We start from the raw sequence: 14,170 nt of genomic DNA on the forward strand, positions 1-14,170 counted from the left end.
AATCACCTTGCCCCCTCCTACTTACCTTGCTGATTTCCTACTATAATCCAGCCCATGCATTTTGCTCCTCTAATTCCAACCTACTCTCTGTACTTCGATTTCATCTAGCTCACCACCAACCCCCTGCCCATGTCCTCCTTCTGGTCTAGAACTCCCTCCCTCTTCACAACCAACAGACGATCCCTCTCCCCACCTTTAAAAGCCTTATTAAAATCCCATCTTTTCCAAGAGGCCTTTCCCAACTTAACCCTCCTTTCCCCACTAACCCTCCTTTCCCCACTCCTTCTGCCTTCTATGTCACCCTTGCAGTTGGATTTGTACCTTTTAAGCACTCGATATGTACCCCACCCTTGGCCCCACAACTCTTATGTACATATCTGTAATTTATTTTAATGTCCATCTCCCCCTCTAGACTGTAAACTCCTTATGGGCAGGAAACTCTATTGCATTCTACTCTCCTGAGTGCTCAGTACAGTGCTTTGCACACAGTAAGCCCTCAATAGTGTGATGGATGGTTTGTTTGACTGCTTTCAAGGCACACAGAGTGACAGCAAGCACCAGTGGCATAAGGCAGGTTCACATGTAAATAATTAAATTCATATAAGTTATATGTTTCCCCATAAAACATGCAGTGACTGTTTCCCTTCCCAGGGAAGATGCAGCAGTTGTATTTCGTATGGTCACTTTGTACTTTGAGGATTTGGCTTGTCACGTGAGCTATTGCCATCTAAATTTTGGACCGAGACACCAGAAAGCTCTTTTGTAATTCACTCTCTACTTCTTTTAGGTAAATGTGTTTGGTGCTTGGGGATTACCAAGGAGAGCTAGTGAACCCAAATCACATTGTTTTCTTTTGCAGTGAATTACACTAAAAAAGTTTCCTCTCTGAGTTTAAGGGTTTTTTTCCTGCTGCAATTTCATCTAATTAGAACTAACACAGCCTTTCCTCAGGACTACAGTGTTCTGTCTGCAGTTCCCTCTTCCTCTCTTAAAATTCACCATTGGCAGAAAGAGGACACTCTGCTGAAATTTTTGCTCCCAATTATATGGTGAAAATCGTCCCACTGAGTCAGAGCAGAGCAAAGTTTGTCTCATTAAGTCAGAGTCTGGATGCCTCGTTTAGTCGAAATCAATGCATGAGCGTCTTCTAGATCTGTATAATCTGCCCGGGAACTGTTACCAGGAAGATAGCTTTATTTGGAGAACAGCAGCTTTAACGAGGAAAGCCATTTTGTGAAGTGTCAAAATGACTTGGCAGGGAAGCTACCGAGCAGACATAGATAGACACAGAAGTGGCTTTTGAGGTATCTGCTTCCGAAGCAAAATCACAGTGACTGAGAACCACAAATCCGGAGATTAGTTTGAATTCTGGGTTTTCGGGGTTTTCCTCTGGCAATGTGAGGTAAAAACCGAAGGCACTTTCAAGTCCTCAGAATGAGCAGATTTCTGCTCATAAAATAATAGCAGCAATTGTGGTATTTTTCACCGCTTAGTACGTGCCAAGCATCGGGGTAGATATGAGTTAATCGTAACGGACACAATCCCTGTCCACCACGGGACTCATTGTCCAAGGAGGAGGGAAAATGGGTATTTAATCTCCATTTTACAGTTGAGGAAACTGAGGCACAGACCCATCAAGCAACTTGCCTATGGATATACAGAAAGGGGCAGAGCCATGATTAGAACCCAGGTCTCCTGACTCTGTCTGTGTTCTTTCTCTAGGTCGTGCTTGGAAATCTTTTCTTCTGATTTCCGGGGCAGTTGTAAAGAGGCAGGCCAATATTTGCATGCCACCAGAATCTTCTTCACCTCAATTCCTGTCCTCTTGATTGAACACATTTTCCACCTGCCTTCTGGGGCCAGGCTGGCTTTAACAGAGAGCAGCATTTTCCAGAGGAAGTGGAGAAAGCACACTGAATTTTGGGCCCCTTTGTCTGAGTGGGACTTGGGGGTAGAGGAAAAGGCGGCGACTTCATAGAGCGAGAGCCGGCCTCGGGCCCTCAAACGTGGGAGGAACTGAGAAGGCAGACCATTAGTGGAAGGCAATTTTGTAATCCAAATGAGAATTTAAGACCAGGTCTTGATAGTCATCTAAGTAGTGATACGATAGAGGGATCAATGCCTCTTCCCTTTGGAAGAGCTTATTCAAATGTCTCCAGTCCCTTGAGGCTAGTAGAGAGGATAGAGCTGGTAGGCAGTCATTGTTTCTTTAGCTGGTGGATCCAGTTTAGCTCCATTTGGCCTAAGTAGGACACTAAGTCTAGCTAGGGGCTCTATTGGACTTACCCTGCTCCTCAATTGTCCTGTGCTGCTGGCCATGATAAAATAATGCAGGATGTAATAATGATAGTAGCTGTGGTTCATTCATTCAATCGAATTTCTAGAAGACTGTGATAATTAAGTTCTTACTAGGTGTCGGGCACTGTTCTAAGCACTGGGGTAGATACAAGATAATCATGTTGGACACAGTCCCTGTCTCACAGTCTTAATCCCCATTTTACAGATGAGGGACCTGAGACACAGAGAAGGGAAGTGACTTGCCTAAGGTCACAGAGGAGACAAGTGATGGAGCCAGGATTAGAACCCAGGTTCGTCTGAAGGGTCTCTCCACTAGGCAACACTGCTTCTGAAGTATAGCAGTCACACCAGGCTTTATGTGTGTTTATGCTGTAATCAAGTGCACCCTTACCAGTTGATCAGTATGGAATTTACTGAGCGCTTAAAGTGTGCAGAGTATTGTAGTAAGTGCTTGGAAGAGTACCATACAACAGTTGGTAGACATATTTCCTGCCCACATGGAGCTTAGAGGAGGAGACAGATATTAAAATGAATTATAGATATGTATATAAGTGCTGTGGGGCTGAGGTTGGGATGAATATTAAGTACCCAGAGGGTACAGGTCCAAGTGCATTGGAGATGCAGAGGGAGAGGGAGTAGGGAAAATGAGGCATAGATTGGGAAGTCATAGAAGCAGCATGGCCTAGTGGATTGAGCACAGCCCCGGGATTCAGAAGAACCTGGCTTCTAATCCTGGACCCACCACTTGTCTGCTGTTTGATCTTGGGCATGTCACTTCACTTCCCTATGCCTCAGTTACCACATCTGTAAAGTGGGGATTTAGACTGTAAGCCCTATGTGGGACATGGAAGGTATCTAACCTGATTAGCTTGCATCTACCCTAGTTCTTAGCTCTGTGTCTCAGTTACCTCATCTGTAAAATGGGGATTAAAATTGTGAGCCTCACATGGGACAACCTGATTACCCTGTATCTACCCCAGCGCTTAGAACAGTGCTCTGCACATAGGAAGCGCTTAACAAATACCAACATTATTATTATTAAAGTGTCCGGCACATAGTAAGTGCTTAACATTAACTGTAAGTCAACAAATCCATTGAAAGGTGCTTACAAAGGTTGTTTAGAGGTAGGGGCCACGGTGCCAGTGGCATCTAACGTGCCATGACCCAGACAGCATTTGCCATGGAAGCCACTGTGGTCCTTACCAACTACGTTAGCTGTTTCTCGGGATTCTTGCTGGTGCCGGCTAATCTCCTACTGAAACCTTCTCCCCCAATGGCATCGTCCTAAGTGACACCTTTCTACTTGCGGAACCAGGACCTAAACACCCAATGGGATCTATTCAGTGTTTCTCTGGCCTAGTGGAGAGACCAAGGGACTGAGGTGAGGGACGAGGTTTGAATCCCAGCTCTGCCCTGGCCTACTGCGTGACCACGGACAAGTCACATATCAACTCTGGGCCTTAGCTTCCTCATATGTAAAATGGGAATACAATTATGAGCTTCCTGATCTCCTAACCTTGTATCCACCCCTGCTTAGCATATAGTAAACATATAACAAATGTCTCATTATTAGAAGTAGTAATAGTAATAGTAAATATAATAATGACTGTGCTTTCTAGCTCAGTCTTATGGGGCTGAGACCTTCCAAATAATCATATAGCTCTCCAGTTACTCTCAAGTTCTGATCCACCTTCTACGTAGCAAGACAAATGTGAGATAGAGGACCAGTTTGACGTAGTAGAAAGAATGCAGGCCTGGGTTTTAGTTCTGACTCTGCCACTCATCGGCTTTATGACCTTGGACAAGTCACTTCTCTATGCCTCAGTTACTTTCAACTGCAAAATGAGAACTCAGTACCTCTTCTCCCACCTACTTAGATTGTGAGCCCCATGTGGGATCTGATTATCTTTTATCTACCCCAGTGCGTAGGACAGTGTTTGGTACATAGTAAGCATTTAAAAAATACCATTATTATGATGATTATTAATGGTTATTATTGTTAATAATTATTATACTCTGGGCAGCTTGTAAGTCCCAGGCTCAGCCCATGCTCAAAGAGCCTGGTAATGACCAGGGTTTAAGGAGGAGTCCATTTTCGTTGTGGCTGCAGTATGTGCTTCATCTGGGGATAGGGTTAATTAGCTTTGTTCCAGCAGCAAGAGAGAAAAGACTTAAACGATAACAGCTGTTTACATCAAGAAATGGGGGAAGAAAATGCTGAAATGGCACCCTCTCCAGAGTTAACTTCTTTCACCCATCTCTCACTATGTCCTGCGTAAAGGTTGTTTTTGAGGCTTTTTTACAACAGGAAGAACAAAATAGCGCTCTACTCAAGCCAATGAAGGAGAAAAACAGTGGTCTTTTGACGGTAAATGGGAGAATGGTTCTCTTGGGGGAAGGGATGGGTGATTTTTATGAAATCTTTCTCAAACCACATTACTAAAAGATAAATAAGTTTCTGAGCCCAGCTGGTTATCAGGGAACATTTGCAAAGCACAAAATGCCGAGAGCTAAAACCCATTAGGAGAATGAATCGTGTACAGGATGGCACAAAACTGTCCCTGTGAAGGATCCTGGGAACCTTCCAGAAGCACAACTGTCCAAGTTCGGAGAGCATCTGGGAATGGCAATGCCACAGCAGTGGGGAGGCTTACTTTAGAATTTTTGCCCTTTGAATTAATTCTGGTTGACCTATTTGAGCAGTGATTGAAGAACATTTGATTTGGTTGGCCCTGATCTATCCCCGGGCGAGCTGGTGCTTGTTATTTTTTAATGAAACCATTTTCACAGCCTGTTGTTCTAGGTGTCAGGAATTCAGTAGAGCAAGGTTATTTTGGGGTTTGTATTTTATTTTTTCTTGGTTTTTGTCAAGGGCAGCCTGAGCTCTGGGATTGCTTTAAAGTGGCTGCATGGAGCAGAGCGGGTTTTTTTTGGTTTTGTTTTGTTTTGGACAGCATGATATTCTAGTAGAGTCTATATAGTCGTGGAGAGTGGAAACGAGGAAGAGAGAATACATTTCAGGACACATTTCTGTTGACTCCTGGGATTTAGGCAGCAGGGGACTTCAAGCTTTCCCTTTTTTGGCCAAAATCATAGCACATCTGAAAATTGCAGGGGGAAAGGATTGTAACTCGTTTGATCGAATCACTGTTTTACTATGGCAACATTCAGTCGATCAGTCATATCTCTTGAGCACTTGCTGTGTGCAGAACACTGTACCAAGCACTTGGGAGAGGCCAATATGAATTGGTAGATCCATTCCCTGCTCACAAGAAGCTTACAGTTGAGGGGAGAGACAGACATTGATATAAATAAATCAATTACATATATGAACGTAAGTGTCGAGGTCGATGGTCTTGGGAAAGGAGCCTGTAGAATAGAGATTGTGATCCACTACACATAAACTATACTGCTATCTCAGCAACAAAGTTTAATATATTATAAACACAAATTGGACCGGGGTCATTTCCCTACTCAAATCTTAGAGCCTGGCGAATGAAGATATATGGACCACATTCCCCTTGCTCAGACTAGCCAAGAACAGATTTCATAAGAGGACCCTATTATCATAACTATAATCTTGTTTAAATTCAAAACTCTGCTAAAAAGGCTTGGGCCCTGGAGAAGAGCTCTAGAGTAAGTTATCTAAAGAAAGCATACTTGAATGTGTAAAGGCATTTGTAATTTACAGAGCAGATGTCTATAATAAAACATCATAAAAACCCCTCCTTTTTCAAGCCATTAAATTGAAATGTCTAAATGAGTCCGAGACATAATGAAGGCTCAGAGCCCAGCCCGATAAAGACAGGAAGTTGAATTTTTCCTCGGGTCTTTGGAAAAGCCTAGTGGAAAGAACCCAAGACTGGGAATCGAAAGACTACACTTCCTTGTTGCCTCCGTTTCCTCATCTGTAGATGGGAATAAAATCCCGCTTCTCCCTCCTACTTAAACTATAAGCTCCCATGCGGGACAGGGATTGTGTCTGACTTGAGGATCTTGTATCAACCCCAGTGCTTAGTAGAATGTTTGGCACATAGTAAGCACTTAAACAATGCCACCATTATTAGTATTATTAGTAGTATTATCATTTCTATCCATAAGGTTGTATGGAGGCCTCAACCTCTTGGACATAAAATTTCAGGCTGTCACATTCATGGCCCTAGAGAATGCAAATGCAGGATGGTATGTAGTTTAAAAATTGAACCAGCTAGTTGGCTAGTTGAGGCCATTATCTTCTATGCCTAACTCTTGTGAAGGTTCCAGGATCTTTAGTAAGTTAAAGGAGCAATATAGGATTTCAAACAATAGGGTTATGGACTTAGTGGTCTTCCTTCTGGAATTTAAGAGTGTTGAACCCTGATTCACCTTTGATGGGATTGTCTTGGAATTTGTTGATGTATATTAATGTCTGTCTCCCACTCTGGACTGTGAACTTGTTGTGGGTAGGGAATGTGTCTACCAACTCTCTTGTACTCTCCAAAGCAATTAGTATAGTGCTCTGCACATAGTAAGTGCTCAGTAAATACAACTGATTAATTTCCCAGTGCTTAGTAGACTGCTTAGTGCTTAGTAAGCACTCCTCTAAACTGTAAGCTTGTCTTGGGCAGGGAATGTGTCTGTTAATTGTTGAATTGTGTTCTCTCAAGAACTTAGTAGGGTGCTCTGCATATAGTAAGAACTCAATAAATATGAGTGAATGAATACCATTGATTTTTTTGTAATGGTATTTGTTAGTGCTTACTATGTGCCAGACACTGCACTAAGCGCTGGGTTAGATAAAAGTTAATCAGGTTGGACAGAGTCTATGTCCCACATGAAGCTCATGATGTTATTCCCATTTTACAGATAAGGTAAATGGAACACAGAGAAGTGAAGTGACTTGGCCAAGGTCACCTGGTAGACAAGTGGCAGAGCTGGGATTAGAATCCAGGTCCTCTGACTCCCACGCCTGTGCTCTTTCCACTAGGCTGTGCTGCTTCCTCGTCAATTGATTGAGTGGTTGGTAGCGGAGGTCTGAGCCCAAGCCCCAAATATTAACTCGTTGTAGGTAGGGAATGTGTCTGTTTATTGGTGTATTATACTCTCCCAAGTGCTTAGTACAGTGCTCCACACACAGTAAGCGCTCAATAAATACAGTTGAAAAAGTGAATGAATGAATTTGCCCACCTGATCATGGCTCCATTTGCCCTTATCCATCATCCCCCTAGGGCACACCCCTCGCCCATGTGGGACTTTCAGCTCCTCATGGGAACTGTGGCTGATCACACTGTATCGTATCAACCCCAGTGTTTAGTACAGTACTTGCCACATAGTATGCACTTAGTAAATAACACTATCATTATGGGCTGGACCTCGGACAAACTAAAGTAACACAGGAGTCGGCTGAAGCCAACTAGGCCACAGTTGGTAGTTCCAACTCAAGGGTCCTGTCAGCTATCGCCTCTCCATCGCTCTTGGGGATGATTGAATAATGATAATAATTTTAGTATTTGTTAAGCACTTACTTTGTGCCAGGCACTGTGCAAAGCGCTGGGGTGGATACAAGCAAATCGGGTTAGACACAGTCCCTGTCCCATGTGGGGCTCAGTCTTAATCCCCATTTTCTAGATGAGGGAAACTGTGGCCCAGAGAAATGAAGTGACTGCCCACAGTCACACAGCAGACAAGTGGTGAAGTTGTGATTAAAACCCAGGTCCTGCTTACTCCCAGGCCCGTGTCCTATCCATAGACCATACTGCTTCTCTGGGCTAGGCAGAGACGTCCCTGACAGTTGTGCCTAACCTGCCAGTGAACTTCACGTCCTTCACTCCCACACCTTTCCCTCCATACAGAGATTCTCGCTCCCATTCAGCAGCCTTCCCCATGCCGTGACTCACCTCCCAGCCTGAGTCAAATAAATCTGATTTAAAGCACAGCCTGGGGACTCCCAGTGGAGAAGGAGGCCTTCTGGTTCCATTTCCTTCTTTTGTTTCCAGTTTAAGGGGCACTTAGGGAAGGCTAATAATGTGCTTTGCTCCCAAGGAATTCCCCAGAGGGCATGGGAGGAGACAAATCTATCCTATTAAGGGGCTCTTGGGGGGCTTTTCCTTTTAGCTGCTCCCACTAACTAATGCACCATAAATCCCCCCAGCCAGTAAGAGTATCCCTTGGGGAGTTAGACCCAGTAGGTGTGGAAAAATCAGAACTTAACCGTTTTCCTCGGATTCCTTTCGTCCTTCTCCAATGGCCTCCAAGTCCCTGCCCAAAGGGAGGTCAGGGAGGGAGAGGAGGAGCGGTTCTCCACATAATTCACGGGGAAGAAACAGGTCTCCGAGGCCTTTGAATGGGGAGCAGAGGCGAAAACGTTTGGGATTTTCGCTTTGGTTTTAATCGCAATTACCCAAATAATTATCTCAATCCCCTAAAGTTTGGCTGTTAAGATCGGGTTGGAGGAGACTGTGATTATCCAATTATTCCTCTTCAGATAAATTGTGGAGAAGAATCGTTAAACTATGCAGCATAAAGAGACAGATACTTGTGGGGCCTTACCCTCTCAGTGCTTTGAGGTAGACGCTTAGATTTGCATTATCTCTCTTTAGGCAAATCTATAATAACCACATTAACGGACATGATCTCTGCTCCCCAGAAGCTGATGTTAGACTGGGACACACTAATAAGCAAATACGGCGGGCCAAGGGGAAGAGAGAATAAAATGCTGAGTAAAACACATGAAGAAGAAAGCTTTATTAATAATTATTATTATTACTGTGGTATTAAGTGCTTCTATGGGCCAAGCACTGGGGTAGAGATAAGATAATCAAATTGAGCACATTTTAGCATCCACTAAGGGGACAAGACTGGAATATCTTTCCTCCTCCTGAGTGAAAACGCTATATGACTTCAATGCAGGTTATTCTTTAAACATTTTTTTAAAGGTAGAGTTCTGTAGATTTCTCCCCATAGAGGCATTATGGGTAAGAGTAAAGATGGAATTGTCCTCTATCACTGAGCTAAAACCTCTTCTTGCTTCACCCCTGGAGTGTGTGCAAATGAATCAGAAGCCAAGCAGTAGTAACAGGAGGGAGAGGAGAAGCCATAATAATAATGCTAATCATTATGGTATTTGATAAATGCTTACTATGTGCCAGGCACTGTACTAAGCTCTGGGGTGGATACAAGCAAATCGAGTTGGACAAGGTCCCTGTCCCACGTGGGGCTCACAATCTCAGTCTCCATTTTACAGATGAGGTAACTGAGGCACAGAGAAGTGACTTGCCTAAGGTCACACAGCAGACAAGTGGCAGAGCAGGGATTAGAACCCATGACCTTCTGACTCCCAGGCCCATGCTCTATCCACTACTCCATGCTGCTTCCTAATGGTAGTAGGTTGAGCAGTAGTAATGAGAGGGGTGAAAGACGTAGAATGGAGGAATCAGAATAAATAACCATATGTGCAGGCTGCCTTTGGTGGATATAAGCTTGTGTTTGAGGAACTGAATTGGGAAGGCCTCTTGGAGGAGTGGGGTTTTAAGGAGGTCTTTGAAAATGGGGAGGGCTGAGATCTATTAGTCAGGGAGGGGGAATGGAGACTTCATAATGATTCACCAGCTCAGTCTGCCTGTATCATTAGGAACCTTGGTATTTATTTTACAAAGGGCCAGGGCTATTTGAGACTCTTGGTATCCTGGGAAAACTGAAACATTTCCCGGCTCACTTCTGAAATTGCAATAGCTAGTACCTGTTTTCACCCACCAATCATGGGACTGAGAGTCAGAGCCCCATTTCCCTTCCCAGTCTTCCTCTCATTTGACGTGTCTTGCCATCCACTGTGCCCGTCAACATGGGGCCCAAGAAAGGGGTGTTGCTTCATCCACTGCCAGGTGGTTAAATTCTTATTTTAACCTGGGTTGAACTCAAATAACCTGCTGTCTTTCTTCAAGAATGCTTCTGGTTCATTTTGATAGTCTTCACAGACACACACACAGGTGAGAAAGACACAGAGGGATCGAAGAGGTGTTAACTCTATAATAGGAAAAATCCCATCTTTGTCCATGCCTTACAGAAACTTCTGGAGAGTTTGATGCACCTAGTTATGGTGGGGGGGGGGGAAGCAAAATAAATGTTTTGGGATTTAAAGCAAAGATAAATGCATTTGGACATTTTAGTCATTCGGTGATTGCACCTTGATATGTTTGTCTTCTTGCTGTATCTTTATTCTTCCTCCTGCTCTCACTCTTTGTGTATAATTTTTCAGTCTTCCCCATTAAATTAGAAAGTCCTTTAGAGGAGAAAGCATATGTCTTTCTACTCTGGTACTCTCCCACGTGCTTAGTACAGTGCTTACCGCTTGGTAGGGGCTCACTAAATACCACTGATACTAGAAATCCTATATAATATATTCTAGTTCTTAACCAGTAAGTTTCTGTAAAGAGCAGATAGATGTTGCTTCTTTGGCTAGCACACCCCTTTTTACAGAGATGTATTTTTTTTCAATTTGACTTGATTCCCTGAAAATACAGGGACGTAGTTCCCTGATGCTACAGTCTACCTCTATGAGAAGCACCTTCAGTTTCTCCCAGGGTTCCTTTAGTTTAGGGCTCCTCTCCTGCCCTAATCCAGAGGGCAGGAAGCAGGGCACCTGATATTCGCCCCACCCTCAGCACTTATGTACATATCCATAATTTATTTTAATATCTGTCCCCCACATCTAGACTCTCTGCTCCTTGTGAGCAGGGAACGTGTCTACCAACTGTCTTGTATCGTACTCTTCCAAGCACTTAGTACAGTGCTCTGCACACAGTAAGCATGTAGTAAACACCACTGATTGACTCAAAATAAAAGCCTTGCTAAGTGCCTGCCTTCTGTTCCCTCACCATAGAAGGAAATGAACCAACCAAGATTATAAACAAAGGCATCAACTGGTTATCTCAGGGTAGGGATTCCTTGGAAAATGTTTTGTCCTCCCAGTTTGGCTATTGTCCAAATCAAGATCTCACCAGATACAAAGACTGTACGTATTAGTTGAGAAGCAGTATGGCCTAGTGGAAAGCACGGGCCTAGTGGAAAGCACGAGGATCCAAGTTCTAATCTCATTCCGCCACTCGTCTGCTGTGTGCACTTGGGCAAGTCACTCAGCATGGCTCAGTGGAAAGAGTCCGGGCTTGGGAGTCAGAGGTCAGGGTTTCGAATCCCGACTCTGCCCCTTGTCAGCTGTGTGACTGTGGGCAAGTCACTTCACTTCTCTGGGCCTCAGTTCCCTCATCTGAAAAATAGGGATGAAGACTGTGAGCCTCACATGGGACAACCTGGTTACCCTGTATCTATTCCAGCGCTTAGAGCAGTGCTCTGTATGTAGTCAATGTTTAACAAATACCAACATTATTATTAACTTCTCTTGTCTCGGTTACCTCATCTGTAAAATGGGGATTAAGTCTGTTAGCCCTTTGTGGGACAGGAATAATATCCAACCTGATTATCTTGTATCTACCCCAGCGCTTAGTACAGTGCCTGGAACATAGTAAATGCTTAACAAATACTATTTTTAAAAAGAGAGCAGATGAGGTAAGAAAGTAGCTCAGGATTCCAAAACAGGATAATCCACGGAAGCTCATTCAATTAGCTGAGACTTCTGACACCGCACACATAATTTCCTGTAGCCACAGCAGAGAATTTTGAAGGGGTTTGTTGTGGGTATGGAATGCGTCTACCAACTCCATTTTATTGTATTTTCCCAAGTGTTTAGTACAGTGCTACAACACAGTAAGCAGTCAGTATAACTGATTGATTGATAGATTGGATATAAACTGCCCTTCTCCCCCATGCCTCCCGTTGAGTGATAATGGAAGTTTTAGCTCTTTTCAGTGTCAAAAATGATCTGATCTGAGCTTATCTGTGTCTGATAAGCTTATTTTGTATCTACACCAGGTCTTAGGACAGGGCTTGGCACAGAATAAGAACTTAATAGATGCCATTAAAAAAAAAACCTGCAGGCATCGTACTAAACATTAGGAAAGGTACGAGATAATCAAGTTGGACACAGTCCGTGTCCCACAGAGAGCTCCCAATTTTAATCCCCATTTTACGGATGACATAATCAAGGCACAGAGAAGTGAAGTGACTCACAGAGAGACAAGTGGTGGAGCCAGGATTGGAACCCAGGTGTTTCTGACTCACAGGTCTGTGCTCTATCCCCTAGGCCACATTACCTCTCTTGCTTTCACTTACAAAGATTTGCTTAACTGCTTGCTTCATGGAGACTTTGTTGGTATAGGAGAGGAGGCTTTCACAAGTCTGTTTTTATCGAAGGCTTATGAACGGCTCCACTAAATTGCGACCATGAATAACAGATAAGACTTTTAATCAAGGAATGGGTTTTATGCTTTGAAAATTACTGCAAAGATCAAGGTTATGGAATGCTTTTACTCCATTTATGTAGCACCAAGTTGGTAAATTACTCTATTTTTTGCTGTCCTATTATGGTTATCGGTGGTTGTTTTTGAATTTACATAATCCTTCACGTTGCTTGGACTCCTCATTCTCAGCCTTCCTTTCTGTATTATTATTATTAATGCACCGTGGTGAATGTTTATGGTGTTTACATAAAAATAGATCATCTACACTGGGTAGTTTTCAATGTTAAAGCAAACGTGTTTACTCGCTGGATATGAATTATATTTCTGTTAGAACAAATGTAGAACTATCCGTCTCCAACAGAATTTATGGATGGTGCTTAACATTCCTATGATTTTGGGGTTCAGAACCTCAGAGTTTTCAGCACAGAGGAGTTACATCCACTGACCCAGAAGGTCCAGGGAGTTCCAAGACTCAAGCTGGTAATCAATCAATGCCTCCTTCCACACAGTAAACTTGAATTTCTGCCCTCGACTCTCCTGTGCCGCTGCTGCCCAGCATGGGTGAGTTTTGACTTGTAGCAGATTGCCTTCTACTCGCTAGCCACTGGCCAAGATAGGAATGGAATGGACAGGCCTCTGCTTGACTCTCCCTCCCGTAGCCCAAACTGGTAGAATACTGGAAACTCTCCAGGTGCGACCCTGAGAGGAGCTCACTTTTATAACCCCCTAAATAAATTATGAAGTGCAGGTGAGTTGAAATGAAAATGTTCTGAGAAGGACAGGAAGAAATCGGTGCAATTCCATTTAGTTTCTAGTGCATCTTTCCGGCAAAGCCATTCCCCAGGGCTATCTAGAGTTTAAGTGGGTTATGGCTGAGGAAAGAAAGGTAGGAGGCCTGACCTCAGAGGTAAAAAGATTTGCCCAGCTTGTTTAATAGAAAGCTGTAAACGTGTAAAACTGGAAATGGTTTTCTGGGACTCAGTGGGAGCTGAGTAATGACAGCTAGAATGTCCTGGCTGACCTGCTGCGGGGTGGTGTGGCCTAATGGAAAGAACATCAGCCTGGGAGTCGAGAAACCTGGGTTCTAGTGCCACTTGCCTGTATAGGATCTTGGGAAAGTCCCTTAAATTCTCGGTGCCTCAGTTCCCTCGTGTAAAATGAGGATTAAAAACCTGTCCACTCTCATTCTTAGATTGTGAGATCTGTGTCGGATAAGGATTGTTTGGGATCTGATTATCTTATTTCTACCCCAGCTCTTAGTAAAGTGCTTGCCCCAAGGTAAAATCCTAAAGGCACAGGGAAGTTAAGTCACTTTTCCAAAGTCACACAGCAGGCAAGTGGCTGCTCTGATATTAGAACCTGGGTCCCTTGACATTCAGGGGACTACAACACAACAGAGAGTCAGAAGGACCAGGGTTCTAAATCTGCCTCCACAACTTGTCTGCTGAGTAACCTTGGGCAAGTCACTTAAGTTCTCTATATTCCAGTTACCTCATCTGTAAAATGGAGATTAAGACTGTGTGCCCCTTAAGGGACACTGA

At 43.7% G+C, this 14,170-nt stretch overlaps 1 protein-coding gene and 1 non-coding gene across 3 annotated transcripts in view; one reads left to right on the forward strand and one right to left on the reverse strand.

Annotated features, from left to right (window-relative positions):
* Positions 1-14,170, forward strand: part of UNC5C (unc-5 netrin receptor C) — a 245,796-nt gene that overhangs the window by 112,856 nt on the left and 118,770 nt on the right. The gene's annotated exons all lie outside the window — the stretch shown is intronic.
* Positions 13,201-13,338, reverse strand: LOC114815725. The gene has a single exon (XR_003763528.1). It is a non-coding gene; the product is annotated as a small nucleolar RNA SNORA7 (small nucleolar RNA).

The sequence above is a fragment of the Ornithorhynchus anatinus genome, chromosome 12 (assembly GCF_004115215.2).
Source record: "Ornithorhynchus anatinus isolate Pmale09 chromosome 12, mOrnAna1.pri.v4, whole genome shotgun sequence".
In the NCBI taxonomy this organism is placed as follows: Eukaryota; Metazoa; Chordata; class Mammalia; order Monotremata; family Ornithorhynchidae; genus Ornithorhynchus; species Ornithorhynchus anatinus.